Source organism: Dama dama, chromosome 23 (genome assembly GCF_033118175.1).
Source record: "Dama dama isolate Ldn47 chromosome 23, ASM3311817v1, whole genome shotgun sequence".
Classification (NCBI taxonomy): domain Eukaryota; kingdom Metazoa; phylum Chordata; class Mammalia; order Artiodactyla; family Cervidae; genus Dama; species Dama dama.
This window is the reverse complement of record NC_083703.1, coordinates 2,910,481-2,934,266: the sequence shown is the minus strand read 5'-3', so window position 1 is coordinate 2,934,266 and position 23,786 is coordinate 2,910,481. Positions and strand designations below refer to the sequence as shown.

At 38.6% G+C, this 23,786-nt stretch overlaps 1 non-coding gene across 1 annotated transcript; it reads left to right on the top strand.

Moving 5' to 3' along the window:
- Positions 1 to 3,087: 3,087 nt before the first annotated feature.
- On the top strand, positions 3,088 to 3,159 carry TRNAC-ACA (transfer RNA cysteine (anticodon ACA)). The gene has a single exon. It is a non-coding gene; the product is annotated as a tRNA-Cys (tRNA).
- Positions 3,160 to 23,786: the final 20,627 nt, after the last annotated feature.

The window sequence follows — 23,786 nt, the reverse complement described above, 5'->3', positions numbered from 1 at the left end:
ATTTAACCCACTAAGTATATGTTATATACACTATCTGACATTTTTAATCCTGACTAGAATGAGTAAAGGCCCTGTAGGTTGCAGAATAACATGAAAGTTTTTCCCTACTTTATGGCTGCTATATTTTATTATAATTTCAAACTTTCTCTTAGGAATGACCATGGCCAGGGTGTATTTTGAAATATCTAAAACCATCAGTGGGATTATAGTCACTGTTTTCTCAATTATATAATTTAAAATTTTCTTCTTTGATTTGTTTTTTTTTAATTTATTGAAGTATAGTTGATTTCCAATGTTGTGTTTAATTTCTGCTGTAGAGTGAAGTGACTCCATTTTATATATATGTATTTTTTCATATTCTTTTCCAATTATGGTTTATCACAAGATGTTGGACATAGTTCCCTGTGCAATACAATAGGACTTTGTTGTTTATCCATCCTGTGTATAATAGTTTATATCTGATTTAAGTGAATTTATTATAATTATATAGTTTTACTTTCCTAATAATATTTTTGCCACTTTATTTTTTAATTGAAGGATAATAGCTTTACAGAATTGTGTGGTCTCCTGTCAAACATCAGTAAGAATCGGCCATAGGTACACCCATGTCCCCTGCCTCCTGAGCCCCCCTCCCACCTCCCTCCCCACCCCACCCCTCTAGGTGGTCATGGAGCCCATGTGTGAGTTCCCTGAGGCAGACAGTAAGTTGTCACTGGCTATCTAGTCTACATACGATATAGTAAGTTTCCATGTTACTCTCCCCACCACTGCACCCTCTCCCTCCTCCCCTTTCCTTGTGTCCATCGGTCTGTTCTGTCTGTTTCTCCAGTGCTGCCCTGAAAATAAATTCATCAGTACTATTTTTCTAGATTCCATATATATGCATCAGTATACAATATTTATCTTTCTCTTTCTGACTTACTTCACTCTGTATAATAGGCTCTAGGTTCAGCCACCTCATTAGAACTGACTTGAATGTGTTCCTTTTTATGGCTAAGTAGTATTCCATTGTGTACATGTACCATAGCTTCTTTACCCATTCATTTGTCAATGAACCCTAATAATATTTTTAATTTTATTTTTTCCATATTTATGAAGATACAGGCAAAAAACTTTGTTATTAACAAAGGCCAAGCAAAGATATATTATTTCCATTGATCTAAATTCCTCTTGGAAGCTCCATATTTAAATGAAGAAAGCATCTACACGGCAGAAGCAAAGGCTTGCTAATAATCCACTAGCTTCCCCGTCTACACACACCTTTTAGTGTTCAGTTATGAATGATTGCCCTATATAACCACCCTTTGTACAAGGCCTGCATTTCCAAATATGATTAAGTAAAGATAACTTTTCTCCCTCTAAAAAGTAAACAAATGAGATGGAAGTTTTCAGAAAATGACATATGTTTATTCTGAAAATTAAATCCAATGCATAAAATAAATAGGAGTCTTAAGAATTATCCTGTCATAAAGGTGGCAGAGAAAGGTGTCACACCACCAGTTACTGTATCTGATTTGATTGCTTAGGTTGCACAAGTGAAATATTCCAGATGTTAGAAAATGTAAGTCAGCCAAATTTGTACATCCATAAAAATAGATGACATGTCTTATCCCTCTAAGTACAAATTTGGCTTGCTGTATGCAGATCGCTTGTTGCAGTGGCATGTTGGCATAGCAATGTCCAAATTCTGAAACCTTCCAGATGTTTATAAGCCCTTGCTTATTGCTCACAAGACAATTTAGGTCAAGTAGTATGGAAGGCTGAATGCCAAAATGGTCCCAATTCTCTCACTCTCCCTCTGTCTGTACACTGCAATGTGATTTTGGAGCTTCTTCCATCCAGCAGTGGAGTCTTTGTCTACCCTTAAAATTTAGCCTGGCATTATAACTTGCTTTGCCCAGAAAAAAAAAAATATGCAGAAGTGGCAATAGACTACTTTTGAGCCCAAGCTTCAATCCTGTCTAGCCATGATGAAAATAAGCCCCAGTTAGCCTGCTAGACAGATGGAAGAACCCAGTGAAGAAAAGCTTAGTCATTCCAGCTAAACCTATCCAAAACAGCTTAGAGCCAGTCCACCTCCAAACATGCATTAGAACCCTGCCAAGGTCAACACAGTTGCCTCCCAGCCCATAGCTGACTGCAGACATGAGTGTGGCCAGCCAAGCCAGCTGACCCCATACTCAAAAGCAATCATAAATGTCTGCTTTTTTAAACCTCTGGGTTTTGAAGTGGTTTATAACACACAATTGTAGCAGCAATAGACAAATTATGAGTACAGATACCCCTAGCTTGTAAACCAAAATTTTGCTAAACTTGTTACAAACTTAAAAATATATTTATATGTCTTTAGTATTCCTTCTCTTTGCAAATCCAGGTTTCTTCCACTTGACCAAAGTCACTTAGGTCATGACTTTCATATTTTCTTTTTAGAAATGCTGGAAGATTCCATTTTCAAAGATTAGAATCCTGACTCTAATATTGATCAAGAGTAACACAACAGTATTTACGCAACAAGAAAATAAACTGACGTTTCAAATATTATGACTCATCATCTGCACTAACCTAAAAAGTAACTTTCATTTTTATGACTTCATTTTTTTAAAAGCACTTCTGGTTCCAGAGAAAATTCAGGAAATAAATTCTAATTACCCTTATTTCTCAAATAGAAAGAAAGTCTAAATCTTAAAAGTAAAGTAGTTTTTCCTTTATCATGCGACTTTTCATGACTGGTTAAAATAAAAGCACATTTCCTTTATTTTAATTAAGACATTGCTACTTCATGAGCCCCAGGCACTATTCTGGAGAAAACAAAAGGCAAATGTAAACCCTTTCAAGTATTTAAAATTTATGTTTGATAACTATAGGTTATTTAATAACTATATATTATGCAGTTATATTATCTTATAATCAGATAGCACTTCAGAGACTTCCAAACCCTGGGGATGCAGGAAGGGAAAATAAATGTTTCCTATCCATGGATGGAAATACCAAACTTCACAGAGGTAACAAGTTCACAGGGTCATACAGTGGTGTAACCAGATGTATTTCATCCCAGTTTTTAGACATTGCTACCAGAAGCTTGGGACTTCCCTGGTAGCTCAGATGGTAAAGCGTCTGCCTACAATGCAGGAGACCCGGGTTCAATCCCTGGGTTGGGAAGATCTCCTGGAGAAGGAAATGGCAACCCACTCCAGTACTCTTGCCTGGAAAATCCCATGGACGGAGTAACCTGGTAGGCTACAGTCCATGGGGGTCGCAAAGAGTCAGACACGACTGAGCGACTTCACTTTCGCCAGAAGCTTGAGTCTGACCCTTTGCTTGAAAGAGATTTATTCAGGTCACTTCCTTAATAATCTGTGTGTACAAGTTGCACACCAACACAGCTGAGATCATCATGGCCCAAGAGGAAAAGTCACGCCAAGTAAGTTAAAGGGGAGACTACCGCTGGGTGAGCGGTGTTGAGAATTTTCAAGCTGAACTCACTTGGACACACCACACAGAAGAATCCATTCATGAAGCAATAGACCAAACTGACTCATTGGCTTCTGTGGTGTGTGTTGATTGGAGTTCATAGTCAGAACAATCTTTGAATAAGTATTTTGTTCTCTCAAAAAAAAGAGGGGTAAATGCACTGTCATTTTCAATTAATGAAGAACATCCTTTGATACTAGCAGTGTGGCTAGATTGTGCCTGTACTTGCTGGGCAAAGAGTATGCAAGTTGTTCTTTGGAAGATCTGCGGTGCAGATTAAGGCCTGCGACTCTCTGGAACCCAGGACTGTAGCCGCAACAGACAGCTGCACACCGTGCAAGTGGTGAGTTAAACCATGGGCGCCATCTGTTTATGCTCCTCGACAAGAACGAGTCACTCTTCCAAAGCGTGGCAGCAGCCTCGTTAGCACAGCACACCCTTCCCAGTACACCGGCTTCCCCAGTCTCCAGCAGGCGGAGGCTGAGTGCTCACGGCAGCTTCACTCTGTCCAGGAAGGCTGGGGGCGACAGGTGCTCCACGCTGTCTGTCTTCTGTCGACCTCCTCGGACCCCCTCCCCGTCCTCCCTCCTGCCCTCCGCCTTGGCCCTAGGGGTGTTAATCTGGACGGATTTATCAACAGAAATACTTTTCTCTTCGTTCTCTGGCTTCTGCCATGGTATACGCCAGGAAGCAATGCGAGGAAGAAAGGAAGGTGAAGTCAGGGTGTTTATTCTCCTGTCCCCCACCTTCTAGATCTCTGTGAGTTAGCTGGCTCCATCTCCTGAAAACGCCACTCCTGCTTAGTTGCCCTTTTGTGATGCTCTCCCCATGGGTTCCGGGAGCTCCTTTTTACCTCTCCAGGTCTAGGAGTGGTAGAAACTCCCAGTTCTGATTACTTGGCCCAGTGTTCTGCATGCTCCCTTGTCTTCCTCCTTGACCTTTATAATAATAATGTAATAGTCCTTTTATCAGCCTTCCCCGTTTACTCAGCTTGAGTGTGTCATCTACCTCCTGCTGGGACCCCTGACTCACTCTTTGTTGGATGGCATCTCGCTAGACCCACTCAAGGTTACTGTGTTCATTTATTTTGAAACATATGTGACACATTGATTGCAGTTTAATGAGCCATTTATGTGCTGTACTGAAAAGCACAGAAACTCGGTTTTCATCCCAGTCTTAACGTGACTTAGTTTTGTGACCACAAGCAATTAAATTCTACTTTGAAAACTTTTTTCTAGTCATCTGACATATGCCAGGCACTGGTTAGGATCTGGGAATACAAAAATAAATAACACAAGATATCCACCCCTGTGAAGCTCATAATCCAAACAGGTGAGGTAAAGACATAAAGATCTTGAGTACATATGAGCAAATATGGGATGATTTATAAAAGTGTTATGTTTACCTACAGGACCTTCAGTATCCTTGTTCGGTAAACAAACACAATGGTATCTGTCCTGCTGATTTCATGAGATGAGAAAACAAGTTATTTGGTACAATGGGTGAAAACACTTTGAAAGAATTAAGAATATTCAACAGCAAAGTTATTAGTAGAAGTATTACTATCATGTTATCATTATGCTACTTGCTTTGCTCCTTATCCTTTTATGACTTTATGACCTTCTGTACTGTAATCCACCAGGCTCCTCTGTACAGAAGGTTTTCCAGACAAGAATACTGGAGTGAGTCATCATTTCCTACTTCATCCTGATCTTCCTGACCCACGGATCAAACTTACACCTCTGCTGTATCCCTGTATTGCAGGCAGATTCTTTACTGCTGAGCGACCAGGGAAGCCCTATCCTTTTAAAATGAAATAATTATAATGTTCATTCCTCCCCATCTTTATCAGAAACTTAGGTATTACTTCTCTCTAGGAAAAATTTGACTAGCCTGAATTTAAAGAAGTAAGAATAAACATTTTGAACAGCTAACCTTATGAATTTAGTCTCGTTTTCAGCAAGCAATATTTATGATAGATGATAAAAATTAACTCACAAAGTAAATGGAATCCTGTTGAGCCACAAATAAATCTGCCCAGATAGGAGTTGAAGACATTGCTTCAACTAATTTAGAAAGTAATTAATAAAATAGTTTGCTGGTTGTACTCAGGTGGCTTTCCATGAAGATAAATGATCTTCTGTAACTTTAAACTTCTAGCTGAACTATTTGACAAAAAAATTAAGAATCAGTTGTTTTCCTCAAAATACACAGATGTTATGTCTGATGCACAACTTTTGTCTTCCCTTTCTTAAAGTAATATTAGTATCTCTTTGAGAGAACTTTATTCACATCACTTAGGTTAGGGTGCTCATCTTTTATCTCTTTTCACCTGGGAACACGTGATCCAGGTCTAAAAGAGTCAGAGAATCTCAAATACATGGCCACAAAGTTTGGCTTAAGATTTGTCATGTGGCCCGAGACAAGACAATCCAATCTTCACTGAAACGATTCTGCTGCGATTACTTGGAAAGACTCCCATGTACCCTGGGCATCTTGCTCCCGTGAATAGAGAGTGTTCAGAAGATGGAGAGTGAGATAGATGATTCATCTGTAAATTAAGCCAAATAAACACATGAACTTTTCAATTATATCAGCAGGAAGAGAAGAAAAATCCTTTCTTTGCTTAAGCTAATTTGATTTACATATCTGGCAGTGACAATCAAGTCTTGATTATTGCATATCACCATATAACTTAAAATGAAAATAACTGACTTAATTGGAAATTAAGATCCACCTTTTTGCTTAAGAAAGTTTGAAAAAAAGAACTTTGAAATATTCTAATTACTATTTTCAAAGCAATATGAGATGATTTTGCAATTGTAAAACAAACATAGGAAACTATGATCAATGAATAATTTGAGAAACAGAAAGGATCCATGTGAATTCAAAATAGAAGCATTAAATGAAATGTTTCATTGAGGAACTGGAAGAAAAAATCATTTAATTTTCTAAGACACATTCAGTCAATGATTATTAATTAAATATCTACGATGTGCCTCATTCTGATAGTATATGTTAGGTTCTTCAGTTATTCTAGTGGAAGCAGATACAGATCACTGTCCTTCAGAACTGACCTTCTAGCTGCTGGAGAATGACAGTAAATATAAACAAAATAAATAGGTAAACATCAGAATATTAGGCAACAAACAAGAGCATGAAAGGGCTTCTCTGGTAGCTCAGCTGGTAAAGAATCCACCTGCAATGCAGGAGACTCTGGTTCAATTCCTGGGTCAGGAAGATTCACTGGAGAAGGGGACGGCTACCTACTCCAGTATTCAGGCCTGGAGAATTCATGGACTATACAGTCCATGGGGTCACAAAAAGTTGGACATGACTGAGTGACTTTCATTTTCAAGAGGATTGAAACAAACTTGGGAATACTGTGGGAGGGGGGAAGTTTTTACAACTTAAACAGGACCACTGGGGACAGCTTACTGTGTGATTAAGATATAAGCAAAGACTTGAGAGAGTGTAGAGAGTGGGGCAAGTGAGTATCTGGGGGAAATGGGAGTTCCAGGCAGAGGGAAGAGCTTGCACAAAGTCTCTAAGGCAGGAGTGTGCTTTGGAAGGTAGAGACAGAGCAAAGAGGTATGTAGCTGGATTAGGATGAACAAGGTAAGAGTAGCACCAGAGGAAGGTCATGTAAGATTTTATTGGCTATTATTGACTGCATTGATCACCGCCTCTTCCAAATGTCACAAACCTCCATGCTTAGTTTCTCAGACACTCTGTCAGTGATCCAGAAGGCAGTGATCAAGACCATTTCCAAGAAAAAGAAATGTAAAAAAGCAAAATGGTTGTCTGAGAAGACCTTACAAATAGCTGTGAATAGAAGAGATGTGAAAGGCAAAGGAAAAAAGGAAAGATATACCCATCTGAATTCAGAGTTCCAGAGAATAGCAAGGAGAGATAAGAAAGCCTTCCTCACTGATCAATGCAAAGAAATAGAGGAAAGTAATAGGATGGGAAAGACTAGAGATCTCTTCAAGAAAATTAGAGATACCAAGGGAACATTCCATACAAAGATGGGCACAATAAAGGACAAAATGGTATGGACCTAACAGAAGCAGAAGCTATTAAGAAGAGGTGGCAAGAATACACAGAAGAACTATGCAGAAGAAAAAGGGCTTAACGATCCAGATAACCATGATGATGTGATCACTCACCTAGAGCCAGATCCTGCAATGCAAGGTTAAGTGGGCCTTAGGAAGCATCACTATGAACAAAGCTAGAGGAGGTGATGGAATTCCAGTTGAGTTATTTCAAACCCTAAAAGGTGATGCTATAAAAGTGCTGCACTCAATATGCCAGCAAATTTGGAAAATTTAGCAGTGGCCATAGGACTGGAAAAGATCAGTTTTCATTCCAATCCCAAAGAAAGGCAATGCCAAAGAATGTTCAACTACCATATGATTCCACTTATCTCACATGCTAGCAAAGTAGTGCTCAAAATTCTCCAAGCCAGGCTTCAACAGTACATGAACAAGAGCTTCCAGATGTTCAAGCTGGATTTATAAAAGGCAGAGGAACCAGAGATAAAATTTCCAACATCTGCTGGATCGTAGAAAAAGCAACCAGAAATACATCTACTTCTGCTTTATTGACTATGCCAAAGCCTTTAACTGTGTGGATCAAAACGAACTGTGGAAAATTCTTCAAGAGATGGGAAAATCAGACCACCTGACCTGCCTCCTGAGAAATCTGTATGCAGGTCAAGAAGCAACAGTTAGAACCAGACATGGAACAACAGACTGGTTCCAAATTGGGAAAGGAGTACGTCAAGGCTGTATATTGTCACCCTGTTTGTTTAACTTATATATATGCAAAATGCCAGACTGGATGAAGCACAAGCTGTAATCAAGATTGCAGAAGAAATATCAATAACCTTAGATATACAGATGTCACCACCCTTTTGGCAGAAAGTGAAGAGAAACCAAAGAGCCTCATGATGAAAGTGAAAGAGGAGAGTGAAGAAGCTGGCTTAAAACTCACATTCAAAAATTGAAGATCATGGCATTTGGACCCATAACTTCATGGCAAATAGATGGGAAAACGATAGAAACAATGACAAACTATTTTCTTGGACTCCAAAAAACACTGCATATGGTGACTGCAACCATGAAATTAAAAGACACTTGCTCCTTGGAAGAAAAGCTATGACCGACCTAAAGAGCATGTTAAAAAGCAGACACATTACTTTGCTGACAAAGGTCCTTCTAGTCAAAGCTATGGTTTTTCCAGTAGTCATGTATGGACATGAGAGTTGGACCATAAAGAAGAGTGAGCACTGAAGAATTGATGCTTTTGAACTGTGGTGTTGGAGAAGACTCTTGAGAGTCACTTGGACTGCAAGGAGATCCAACCAATCCATTCCTAAAGGAAATCAGTCATGAATATTCATTCCAAGGATTGATGCTGAAGTTGAAGCTGTAGTACTTTGGCCACCTGATGCAAAGAACTGAATCACTGGAAAAGACCCTGATGCTGGGAAACACTGAAGGGTCGACGGAGGACAGAATGGTTGGATGGCATCACTGACTCAATGGACATTAATTTGAGCAAGCTCCAGGAGTTGGTGATGGACAGGGAAGCCTGGCTTGCTGCAGCCCATGAAGTCACAGAGTCGGACATGACTGAGTGACTGAACTGAACTGATTGACTGTGTTTACTTTCATAGAAATGGGGACCCACTGCAGGGTTTGAGTAAGAACATCATGACCTGATTTATGTTAAGCCTAGTTCACTCTGGCTACTGTAGTGGGTAAAATGCTAATACTAAAACCATAAATGTAAAGGAGAAAAATTATTTTAAAGCACAGTTAAAAGCATCAGAGTTCAGTTTAGGAAATATAACATCAACATAATAGATGTTCCCCAAAAAAAGAAAACAGAAATTGAAGATGAGGAGTTGGAGCCTCAGGGTAAATAAATAATCATAGAAATCATAGCAAAAACTTCTCATTGCCAAATGAAAACACAAGTCTTCTACCTGAAAGCACCCTGGAGATTTGGATAAATTAAAAAGATCAATAGCTGAAATCGAATTAAAAAATTTTTTTTAAACACCAAAAATATTTTGTATTGGGGTATGGCCAATTAACAATGTTGTGATAGTTTTAGGTGAACAGTGAAGGGACTGAGCCATACACATTCATGTATCCATTCTCTCCTTAACCCCACTCCCAACCAGACTGGCACATAACATTGAGCAGAGTTCCATGTGCTATACAGTTGGTTTTTGTTGGTGATCCATTTTAAATAGAGTAGTGTGCACATGATGTTCCCAAAGTCCATAACTATCCCTTCCCACACATCAATTACGAGTTTGCTTTCTAAGTCTGTGAGTCTCTTTCTGTTTTGTGAGTTCATTTGTATCTTTTTAGATTCCACATATAAGGGATGTCATATGATATTTCTCCTTCTCTGTCTGACTTACTTCACTCAGTTACTTCACTTACTTCATTTACTTCACTAGGTCCATCTATGTTGCTGAAAATAGCCTTATTTCATTCTTTTAATGGCTCAGTAATATTCCATTGTGTATATGTGCCACATCTTCTTTAGCCATTCCTATGCTGATGTACATTTAGGTTGTTTCCATGTCTTGGCTATTGTAAACAGTGCTTCAATGAACATTGGGGTGCATGTATCTTTTGGGGCCATGTTTTTCTCTGGATTGGGACTGGGATTGCAGGGTCATATGGTAGCTCTAATTTTAGTATTTTCAGAAACCTCCATACTGTTCTCCATAGTGAGTGTACCAATTTACATTCCCTCCAGCAGTGCAGGAGGGTTCCCTTCTCTCCACACCCTCTCCACATTTGTTGTTTGTGGATTTTTTTGATGATGGCCATTCTGATGAGGTGACATCTCATTGTAGTTTTGATTTGCATTTCTCTAATAACTAGTGACATTGAAAATCATTTCATCTACCTCTTGGCCATCTGTATGTCCTCTTTAAAGAAATGTCTATTCAGGTCTTCTGCCCATTTTTTGTTTGTTTTGATGCTATTAAGTGTCATAAGCTGTTTGTAAATTTTTGAGACTGATCCCTTATCAGTCATATCATTTTCAAATATTTTCTCCCAATCTGTGGGTTGTCTTTTTGTTTTGTTTATTGTTTCCTTTGCTGTGCAAAAGCATTTGAGTTTTAAGGAAGTCCCATTTGTTTATTTTTGCTTTTATTTCCATTATTCTTGTCAATAATTACTTTTCACTTACACTGTAACACTGTATTTAAACTTTTTTTCTATATGTATATATTATTTTTATAAGAAATAAACAAAGTTTAAATTTTTGTTTTTCTGTTTCTCGTTTTCACTGAAACTTAAAGAATAAAATAGGATGTCTTGAAAAGATATCCAAGAAAACTTTCACAGGTGATGTGCAACATCTAATGTATGAACATCAGAAATGTTATCTGTTATAATGGAAGACAAATAGAAAAGTCTGTCTATGAAAAAGGCAACTTTTAAACTTTCTCCTGGGTAAAGTTTCAGTTTAGAATATAATAGGCAATCGGGGCAGAAATAGCTAGTTATTTGAATTAATAACAAAGCTTTAATTCTATAATTAGTCTATGAGTTTGCAACTAAAACAACACAGGTTTAAAAGATACACACAATACTCCAACATATATTTATCACAGTTAATTGTAGAAGATAATTTCATTGAGAATAACTCTAAACATTATTGAGTACATATAAGATCAGGAATAGAGAAGATAAGGAGTAGATATATAAGAACATATAAGAACAGGAATAATTCTCTTGTTCATAGAGAATTTCTTCATGTTTTCCATTTTTCCAAATACTTTATAGGCATTTTACAGATGAGGAAGACTGAGCTTAGAAATAAATTTACTAAAATAGTGAAAACAAGATATGAATACCACATGAATATATGGAGTGTTAATGTTGTTAAAAACACTTTTGAATTTTTCTCATTGAACTCCACCCTAAAATCATGAACACAGGAACCTGGCAGGCTACAGTCCATGGGGTCAGAAAGAAGCAAAGCCCCAACAGCATGTATGCCCTGCTTAGTGAAGGAAATTTTAACATGGTATACTAGTTCAAATGCCCTTGCAAAGTGTCTTCTACCAATGGCATCCTAAAGAACCACCCCCCCCCCCCGAAATTTCATGCTTCCTTTGCAGCACTTTTCTGATTGGCCATTCTCTTTGACTGAAAATGACTTCTCTTTCTGTTCTGTTTCTAATCCCTGTCATTTAAGATCAGAAGGGCTTTTGTTGTCCTCATGTGGTTAGCTATTGGGGACTAAAATCTACTCTGTTTTCGCCTTGCCAAGCTAAGTGTCCCAGTGGGTTGCATCATCACAGGAAAATATTTGCTTTGTTCACACAAAAGCTTTGCACCTGTGAGGTTGAAAGTTTAGTTATTTTTCCTCCTTTGCTTAATGACTTGTATAGTGACAAGCTAACAAGCATCGTGTCATCCTGACACTATCATGATCAAATCCAGGCTAAAGTGTCCTGCAGTTCTTCAACTAAGAGTGTCAGTTCCATCTTCATATTTTTTTAATTTAACTTTTTATTTTGACACCACTGTAGACTTATATCGAGTTTTAAGAATAATATAAAGAAACCCTTTGTACATTTTACCCAATTTCCCCCAAAGGTAATATCTTAGAAAACAATAATGCAGTATCACAACCAGAATATTGACTCTGATACAGGGGAGATACAAAGCACTTCTATCACAAGAATCCCTCAAATTGTCTTGCTATAGACACACCTGCTTGCCTCCTAACTCCACCATTTCCTTAACTCTGGCAACCACTAATCTGTACTCCATTTCTATAAATTTTTTTCAAGAATATTATATAGTAGAATCAGGACATATAAAACCTTTGGGGAGGGGGAGGAGCCAAGATGGTGGAGAAATAGGATAGGGAGACCACTTTCTCCCCTACAAACTCATCGAAAGAACAATTGAACGCTGAGCAAACTTCACAAAACAACTTCTGATCGCTAGCTAAGGACTTCAGGCTCCCAGAAAAGCAGCCCATTGTCTTGGAAAGGAGATAGGACAAAATATAAAAGATAAAAAGAGAGACAAAAGAGCTAGGGATAGAGATCCATCCCTGGAAGGGAGTCTTAATAGAGGAAGTTTCCAAACACCAGGAAACCCTCGCACTGGCGGTTCTGGGGGAAGTTTTCGAATCTCGGAGGGCAACCTAACTGGGAGTAAAAATAAATAAAACCCACAGATTACATGCCTAAAAGCAACTCCCAGCAGAAAAGTACCCTAGATGCCTGCATTGCCACCAGCAAGTGGGGGTGGAACAGAGAGGAGCCGGCAGCATTGCTTAGGGTAAGGACCGGGCCTGAGTGCCCTGAGAGCAATCAGAGGGAGCTTTTGTGAGATAGCAACTTAAACTGTGGGATAGCAAAAGAGAGAGAGAAAATTAACCGGCCTGAACACACTGCCGGCCGTTCGCAGAACAAAGGGACTGAGCAAGTCCAGAGAAGAGCTAGCCGGCTGTGGACTGGCCCATTCCCGCCAGAGGCAGGAGGCAGGGGGGAGGGGAAAGGGGCAAACTCGGCCCCAGAGATGGCATCCCCTATCACACTGCAAACAGGCCTCCAGTTTCTAACCAAAGACTTCCTGAGATGCTGGATGGGGGGGTGGTCGCGTCGCGGCTAAACACAAGGTGCATGCACCCAACTGGCGCAGGCAGAAACTGAGGCTGGGGCCGCGGAGGGGAGTAGGCGCACCACACCTGGGGAGAGTGCTCCCGTCAAGCTCCTGGCTGCCTGAGCTGCTCGGGTGGGGAAGGCACAAAATACAGGCACAACCGAGTCCGCGCTTTTGTGGAATACCCGAAAACTGGAACCGCACACAATGCAGGGCACGCGCCACATAGAGCAGCCGGGAGCCTGAGCAGCATAGACGGGGAGAGCACACACCCGTGAGCGGGGCAAACCCAGTGTGGCCGGAACACTGGGAGTCCTACCCACACACAGCGACATCTGCCTGCAGCACCCCGCCCTCCCCGCAGCAGGACTGAACTAGCGAACCTAAATAAGAGATCACCTCCGCCCGCCTGTGTCAGGGCGGAAATAAGACACTGAAGAGACCGGCAAACAGAAGCCAAATAAACAAAGGGAACCGCTTCAAAAGGGACCAGTGCAACAGAAGAAAATCCCTGTAGGTAACACCAACTACACCAGAAGGGGCCTATAGATATCAAGACGTGTAAGCTGGAACGAGGAGCTGAAACTGAACTGAACCCACACTGACTGCAACAGCTCCAGAGAAATTCCTAGATATATTTTTACCTTTTTTTCTTTAATTAAAAAAAATTTTTATTTTTTCCTTTTCTTTTCTTTTTTATTTTTTCTCTTTTATTTTCTTTTAAAATTCCCTATTACTCCCCCATTACTCCTTAACTTTCATTTTCATATATTTTTATAATTTTTTTAATTAGGGAAAAAAATTTTTTTTCTTGTTTTTTTTTCTTCTTTTCTTTTAAAGTCCTCTATTACTCCTCTACTACTCCTTAATTTTCATTTTCATTTCACTATAACCTTGCAAAAAAAAGAGAGAGAAACCCTATTTTTAAACCAAACTTCATATATATTTCTAAAATTTTATGTGTTTTTGTTTTTAATATTGTATTTTTAAGAGTCTAACCTCTACTCTAGATTTTTAATCTTTGTGTTTCAGTATGTGATATAAATTTTGGACATTTAAGAATCCAATATTCAGTTCCCATTTTTATTCAGGAGTGTGTTGATTATTCTCTCCCAATCTTGACTCTCTGTTTTCTACCTCAGAACACCTCTATTTCCTCCATTCCCCTTCTCTTCCCAATCCAATTCTGTGAATCTCTGCGGGTGTCTGGGCTATGGAGAACACTCTGAGAACAGAGAACTGTGTAGATCTGTCTCTCTCCTCTTGAGTCCCCCTTTTTCTCCTCCTGCTCATCTCTATCTCCCTCCTCCCTCTCCTCTTTTTCATGTAACTCTGTGAACCTCTCTGGGTGTCCCTCACGGGGGAGAATCTTTTCACCATTAACCTAGATGTTTTATTATCAGTGCTGTATAGTTGGAGAAGTCCTGAGACTACTGGAAGAATAAAACTGAAATCCAGAGGGAGGAGACTTAAGCCCAAAACCTGAGAACACCAGAAAACTCCTGACTACATGGAACATTAAGTAATAAAAGACCATCCAAAAGCCTCCATACCTACACTGAAACCAACCACCACCCAAGAGCCAATAAGTTTCAGAGCAAGATATACCACGCAAATTCTCCAGCAATGCAGGAACATAGCCCTGAGCGTCAACATACAGGCTGCCCAAAGTCACACCTAACATATAGAACCATCTCAAAACTCATTACTGGACACTCCATTGCACTCCAGAGAGAAGAAATCCAGTTCCACGCACCAGAACACCGACACAAGCTTCCCTAACCAGGAAACCTTGACAAGCCAATCATCCGACCCCACCCACTGGGTGAAACCTCCACAATAAAAAGGAACCACAGACCTCCAGAATACAGAAAGCCCACTCCAGACACAGCAATCTAAACCAGATGAAAAGGCAGAGAAACACCCAACAGGTAAAGGAACATGAAAAATGCCCACCAAGTCAAACAAAAGAGGAGGAGATAGGGAATCTACCTGAAAAAGAATTTAGAATAATGATAATAAAAATGATCCAAAATCTTGAAAACAAAATGGAGTTACAGATAAATAGCCTGGAGACAAAGATTGAGAAGATGCAAGAAATGTTTAATAACTACCTAGAAGAAATAAAAAAGAGTCAATTAAAGATGAATAATGCAATAAATGAGATCAAAAACACTCTGGAGGGAACCAAGAGTAGAATAACGGCGGTAGAAGATAGGATAAGTGAGGTAGAAGATAAAATGGTGGAAATAAATGAAGCAGAGAGGAAAAAAGAAAAAAGAATCAAAAGAAATGAGGACAACCTCAGGGACCTCTGGGACAATGTGAAACGCCCCAACATTCGAATCATAGGACTCCCAGAAGAAGAAGACAAAAAGAAAGGCCATGAGAAAATACTCGAGGAGATAATAGCTGAAAACTTCTCTAAAATTGGGAAGGAAATAGCCACCCAAGTCCAAGAAACCCAGAGAGTCCCAAACAGGATGAACCCAAGAGGAAACACCCCAAGACACATATTAATCAAATTAACAAAGATCAAACACAAAGAACAAATATTAAAAGCTGCAAGGGAGAAACAACAAATAACACACAAAGGGATTCCCATAAGGATAACAGCTGATCTATCAATATAAACCCTTCAGGCCAGAAGGGAGTGACAGGACATACTTAAGGTAATGAAAGAGAATAACCTACAACCTAGATTACTGTACCCAGCAAGGATCTCATTCAGATATGAAGAATTCAAAAGCTTTACAGACAAGCAAAAGCTGAGAGAATTCAGCACCACCAAACCAGCTCTTCAACAAATGCTAAAGGATCTTCTCTAGACAGGAAACACAGAAAGATTGTATAAACGTGAACCCAAAACAACAAAGTAAATGGCAACGGGACCACACCTGTCAATAATTACCCTAAATGTAAATGGGTTGAATGCCCCAACCAAAAGACAAAGATTGGCTGAATGGATACAAAAACAAGACCCCTGTATATGCTGTCTACAAGAGACCCATCTCAAAACAAGAGACACATACAGACTAAAAGTGAAGGGCTGGAAAAAAATATTTGACGGAGACCAAAAAAAAGCAGGAGTCACAATACTCATATCAGATAAAATAGACTTTCAAATAAAGGCTGTGAAAAGAGACAAAGAAGGACACTACATAATGATCAAAGGATCAATCCAAGAAGAAGATATAACAATTATAAATATATATGCACCCAACATAGGAGCACCGCAATATGTAAGGCAAACGCTAAAGAGTATGAAAGAAGAAATCAATAGTAACACAATAATAGTGGGAGACTTTAATACCCCACTCACAACTATGGATAGATCAACTAAACAGAAAATTAACAAGGAAACACAAACTTTAAATGACACAATGGGCCAGCTAGACCTAATTGATATCTATAGGACACTTCACCCCAAAACAATCAACTTCACCTTTTTCTCAAGTGCACACAGAACCTTCTCCAGAACAGATCACATCCTGGGCCATAAATCTAGTCTTGGTAAATTCAAAAAAATTGAAATCATTCCAGTCATCTTTTCTAACCACAGTGCAGTAAGATTAGATCTCAATTACAGGAAAAAAATTGTTAAAAATTCAAATATATGGAGGCTAAATAACACGCTTCTGAATAACCAACAAATCACAGAAGAAATCAAAAAAGAAATTAAAATATGCATAGAAATGAATGAAAAGGAAAACACAACAACCCAAAACCTATGGGACACTGTAAAAGCAGTGCTAAGGGGAAGCTTCATAGCATACAGGCTTACCTCAAGAAACAAGAAAAAACTCAAATAAATAACCTAACTCTACACCTAAAGCAACTAGAGAAGGAAGAAATGAAGAACCCCAGGGTTAGTAGAAGGAAAGAAATATTAAAAATTAGGGCAGAAATAAATGCAAAAGAAACTAAGAGACCATAGCAAAAATCAACAAAGCTAAAATCTGGTCTTTTGAACAAATAAACAAAATTGACAAACCACTAGAAAGACTCATTAAGAAACAAAGGGAGAAGAACCAAATTAACAAAATTAGAAATGAAAATGGAGAGTTCAAAACAGACAACACTCAAATACAAAGGATCATAAGAGACTACTACCAGCAGCTCTATGCCAATAAAGTGGACAACTTGGAAGAAATGGACAAATTCTTAGAAAAGTATAACTTTCCAAAAGTGAACCAGAAAGAAATAGAAGATCTTAACAGAGCCATCACAAGCAAGGAAATTGAAACTGTAATCAGAAATCTTCCAGCAAACAAAAGCCCAGGACCAGATGGCTTCACAGCTGAATTCTACCAAAAATTTAGAGAAGAGCTAACACCTGTCTTACTCAAACTCTTCCAGAAAATTGCAGAAGAAGGTAAACTTCCAAACTCATTCTATGAGGCCACCATCACCCTAATACCAAAACGAGACAAAGATGCCACAAAAAAAGAAAACTGCAGGCCAATATCACTGATGAACATAGATGCAAAAATCCTTAACAAAATTCTAGCAAACAGAATCCAACAACATATTAAAAAAAATCATACATCATGACCAAGTGGGCTTTATCCCAGGAATGCAAGGATTCTTTAATATCCACAGATCAATCAATGTAATACACCACATTAACAAATTGAAAGATAAAAACCGTATGATTATCTCAATAGATGCAGACAAAGCCTTTGACAAAATTCAACACCCATTTATGATTAAAACTCTCCAGAAAGCAGGAATAGAAGGAACATACTCCTCAACATAATAAAAGCTATATATGACAAACCCACAGGAAACATTACCCTCAATGGTGAAAAAGTGAAAGCAGTTCCCCTAAAGTCAGGAACAAGACAAGGGTGCCCACTCTCACCACTACTATTCAACATAGTTTTGGAAGTGCTGGCCACAGCAATCAGAGCAGAAAAAGAAGTAAAAGGAATCCAGATAGGAAAAGAAGAAGTGCAACTCTTGCTGTTTGCAGATGACATGATCCTCTACATAGAAAACCCTAAAGACTCTACCAGAAAATTACTAGAGCTAATCAATGAATATAGTAAAGTTGCAGGATATAAAATTAACACACAGAAATCCCTTGCATTCCTATACACTAACAATGAGAAAACAGAAAGAGAAATTAAGGAAACAATACCATTCACCATTGCAACAAAAAGAATAAAATACTTAGGAGTATATCTACCTAAAGAAACAAAAGACCTATACATAGAAAACTATAAAACACTGATGAAAGAAATCAAAGAGGACACAAACAGATGGAGAAACATATCGTGTTCATGGATTGGAAGAATCAATATTGTCAAAATGGCTATTCTACCCAAAGCAATCTATAGATTCAATGCAATCCCTATCAAGATACCAACAGTATTTTTCACAGAACTAGAACAAATAATTTCACAATTTGTATGGAAATACAAAAAACCTCGAACAGCCAAAGTAATCTTGAGAAAGAAGAATGGAACTGGAGGAATCAACCTGCCTGACTTCAGACTCTACTACAAAGCCACAGTCATCAAGACAGTATGGTACTGGCACAAAGACAGAAATATAGATCAATGGAACAGAATAGAAAGCCCAGAGATAAATCCACGAACCTATGGACACCTTACCTTCGACAAAGGAGGCAAGGATATACAATGGAGAAAAGACAACCTCTTTAACAAGTGGTGCTGGGAAAGCTGGTCAACCACTTGTAAAAGAATGAAACTAGAACACTTTCTAACACCATACACAAAAATAAACTCAAAATGGATTAAAGATCTAAATGTAAGACCAGAAACTATAAAACTCCTAGAGGAGAACATAGGCAAAACACTCTCTGACATAAATCACAGCAGGATCCTCTATGACCCACCTCCCAGAATATTGGAAATAGAAGCAAAAATAAACAAACGGGACCTAATGAAACTTAAAAGCTTTTGCACAACAAAGGAAACTATAAGCAAAGTGAAAAGACAGCCCTCAGATGGGGAGAAAATAATAGCAAACGAAGCAACAGACAAAGAATTAATCTCGAAAATATACAAGCAACTCCTGCAACTCAATTCCAGAAAAATAAATGACCCAATCAAAAAATGAGCCAAAGAACTAAACAGACATTTCTCCAAAGAAGACATACACATGGCTAACAAACACATGAAAAGATGCTCAACATCACTCATTATTAGAGAAATGCAAATCAAAACCACAATGAGGTACCATTACACTCCAGTCAGGATGGCTGCTATCCAAAAGTCTACAAGCAATAAATGCTGGAGAGAGTGTGGAGAAAAGGGAACCTTCTTACACTGTTGGTGGGAATGCAAACTAGTATAGCCACTATGGTTAACAGTGTGGAGATTTCTTAAAAAACTGGAATTAGAACTGCCATATGACCCAGCAATCCCACTCCTTGGCATACACACCGAGGAAACCAGATCTGAAAGAGGCACGTGTACCCCAATGTTCATCACAGCACTGTTTATAATAGCCAGGACATGGAAGCAACCTAGATGCCCATCAGCAGACGAATGGATAAGGAAGCTGTGGTACATATACACCATGGAATATTACTCAGCCATTAAAAAGAATTCATTTAAATCAGTTCTAATGAGATGGATGAAACTGGAGCCCATTATACAGAGTGAAGGAAGCCAGAAAGATAAAGACCATTACAGTATACTAACACATATATATGGAATTTAGAAAGAAGGTAATGATAACCCTATATGCAAAACAGAAAAAGAGACACAGGTGTACAGAACAGACTTTTGGACTCTGTGGGAAAAAGCAAGGGTGGGATGTTTCGAGAGAACAGCATCGAAACATGTATATTATCTATGGTGAAACAGATCACCAGCCCAGGTTGCATGCATGAGACAAGTGCTCGGGCCTGGTGCAATGGGAAGACCCAGAGGAATCGGGTGGAGAGGGAGGTGGGAGGGGGGATTGGGAGGAGGAATACATGTAAATCCATGGCTGATTCATGTCAATGTATGACAAAAACCACTACAATATTGTAAAGTAATTAGCCTCCAACTAATAAAAATAAATGAAAAAACAAAAACAAAAAAAAACCTTTGGGGATTGGCTGTTTCCCTTCAGCATAATATCACGGAGATCCACCCAGGTTGTGACATGTATCAATGTGTGCTTACATGCTCAGCTGTCTCTGACTCTTGCAACCCCATGGACTATAGCCTGGCAGGCTTCTCTGTCCACAGGATTTCTCAGGAAAGAATACTGGAATGGGCTGTCACTCCCTTCTCCAGGGTCTTCCCTAAGCAGGGATCAAACCCACATCTCCTGCATTGCAGGTGGATTCTTTACCACTGAGCCACCTGGGAAGGCTGCATGTATCAATAGTTTAATTGTTGAGCAGCATTTCATAGTGTGGATATATAACAAAGTATATAGCCATTCACCTGTTGAAAATCTGCCTTGTGTTATGCTATTATGAATTAAGTTGCTATATACATTTGTGTACAGGTTTTTGTATACACATAAGTCTTTACTATTCTGGGACAAATACCAAAGAATAAAATTGCAGGATTGTATAGTTGTTGCATGTTTGGTCTTTTAAAAAACTAACAAACTCTTTCCAGGAGTAGATATACTATTTTACATTTCATTCAGCAACAGCTGAGTGATCTAACTTCTTTCCATTATTAACTGCATTTGGTGTTATCAATATTTTTTATTTTAGTCATTATGAGAGTCCTCTAATGATAGTCCATTGGATTTTTAATTTGTATTTTCCTAATGGCTAGTGATGTTGAACATCTTTTTATGTGCCTATTTGCCGTCTGTATATCTTTTTAATTCAATGCCTGCTGGAGGAGGTCACTGAGAGGACATGACTGCTAGGTCAAACTCACACTGGACCCGGCTGCTTACTCCCTCCTTTATGCTTACAGTGTAGTTTCACCCACCATTTCTGCACTAGAAGCCACTTCAAGGTCACAACCTTAAGAGACAAACATGTCATTGAGGCCATTTGGCCTGGATACATGACTGAACTCGGTTAAGGCATCTACATAAATTCTAAAGATTCTGGCAGGCAGGTGCAGACCTGCTTATCTTGTGACAGCCCAAGAAAAGCTTCACGTGTAAGTTCTTTGCTTATTAAACACAAACACCTACTTGGAAAGAGTGTTGAGGGTAAAGGAACCCTCTTATACTGTTGGTGGGAATGTAAATTAACACAGCCACCACTATGGAAAGCAGTATGGAGATTCCTTAGAAATCTGAAAGTATGATCACACAATCCCACTCCTGGGTGTATATCTGGAAAAGGTGAAAAGTCTAATTGAAAAAGATACATAGACCCCAATGTTCATAGAAACACTATTTACAGTATCCAAGACATGAAGCAACCTAACTGTCCATCAACAGATGACTGTGGTATATGTTTGTGTATGTGTACATACACACACACACAATGGAATATTACTCAGTCATAAAATGAATGAAACAATGCCATTTGCAGCAACATGGATGGATCTGGATATTATCATATTAAATGAAGTAAGACAGAGAAAGACAAACATCATAAAATATCACTTATATGTGGAATCTTAAAAATGATACAAATAAATGTATTTACAAAATGCAAATAAACTGAAAGACAGAAAATAAACCTATGGTTACCAAAGGGAATAGCTGGAGGAGGGAGGGAGAGCTAAATTAGGGATTTGGGATTAACATATACACACTACTATATATAAAATAGATAAACAATAAGGACTTACTGTATAGCACCTCAGAAACGCAGATGACACCACCCTTATGGGAGAAAGCAAAGAACTAAGGAGCCTCTTGATGAAAGTGAAAGAGGAGAGTGAAAAAGTTGGCTTCAAACTCAACATTCAGAAAACTAAGACTGTGGCATCCAGTCCCATCACATCATGGCAAATAGATGGGGAAACAATGGAAACAGTGAGAGACTTTATTTTTGGGTCTCCAAAAATCACTGCAGATGGTGACTGCAGCCATGAAATTAAAAGACGCTTGCTCCTTGGAAGAAAAGATATGACCAACCTAGACAGTATACTAAAAAGCAGAGACATTACCAACAAATGCCCGTCTAGTCAAAGCTATGGTTTTTCCAGTTGTCATGTATGGATGTGAGAGTTGGATTATAAAGAAAGCTGAGCACCAAAGAATTGATGCTTTTGAACTGTGGTGTTGGAGAAGACTCTTGAGAGTCCCTTGGACCACAAGGAGATCCAACCAGTCCACCCTAAAGGAGATCAGTCCTGGGTGTTCATTGGAAGGACTGATGCTGAAGTTGAAACTCTAATACTTTGGCCACCTGATGTGAAGAACTTACTCATTGGAAAAGACCTTGATGCTGGGAAATGTTGAAGGCAGGAGGAGATGGGGATGACAGAGGATGAGGTGATTGGATGACATCACCAATATGATGGACATGAGTTTGAGTGGGCTCTGGGAGTTGGTGATGGATAGGGAAGCCTGGCGTGCAGGAGTCCATGGGGTGGCAGAGTCAGACACGACTGGGCGACTGAGCTGAACTGTATAGCACACAAAATTATATTGAATATCTTATAGTAGCCTATAATGCAAAAGCATCTGAAAAAGAATATATATGTGTACTAGCACACACATATATGGATGTGTACATGTATAACTGAATCACTTTGCTGTATACATGAAACTAACACAACATTGTAAATGAATTATACTTCAATTAAAAAATGGTTTTAAAAAATCCCCAAACCGTGACAACTACCCATCTAGAGTAATCTGTCTCTTATCTTTGACCTCTCAGAAGAGGAGCCAGTTTCAAATTTCACTGAGTATACTCCCAAGGCTGCAAAGCACCAATGTTTCTTCATATCTTTAGACTATGTTCTAATTGGATTGCTTGGTCTTTTATTTTTGAATTATTAGTGGTCTTTATATAGTCTAGATACTAACTAGTCCTTTGATGTGTGACCTGACTGTACTCTACTGATACACTGATCTCAGACTTTCAGCCTCCAAGATTATGAGCAATAAATTTCAGCTTTTAATAAGCCATACAGTCTGTTTTTTTCTTATTATAGCAGCCTAAATGGACTAAGATGTATGATTTACAAATATTTTCTGCCATCCTATAGCTTAACTTTATATCCACTTAGTACTGTTTTTCAGTGTTTAATGAAGTCAAATTTATGATTTTTTTTTTTTTTTTTGGTCTAAGAACTCTTTGCTTAGCCCTAGATGCCAAAGATTCTCTCATAATTTTTTTAATTACTTTTTTCATTTGTTTTTATAAAGATTCTCTCATAATTTTTATCTAAAATTTTATGTGTAGTTTAAATTCAAGTTCTCATATAATTTTATTTATTTATTTATTTTGCTTATGAATGTTTTGCCTATGGCTTTAACAACATTTGTTGAAAGGGATTACCATCTTCCACTGAATTGCTTTTACAAATTCGTCAAAATCAAATTCATATTGTATCTCTATTCTATTCCATTGACCTATACATCTATTCTTCTGTCAATACCACAGTCTTGACTACTGTACCTACATAAAAAATTTTAAAACCAAACAGATCAATTCCAATTCCTCCCACTTTAGTATTTTCAAGGGCTTCCCTGGTAGCTCAGACAGTAAAGCGTCTGCCTACAATGCCGGAGACCCGGGTTTGATCCCTG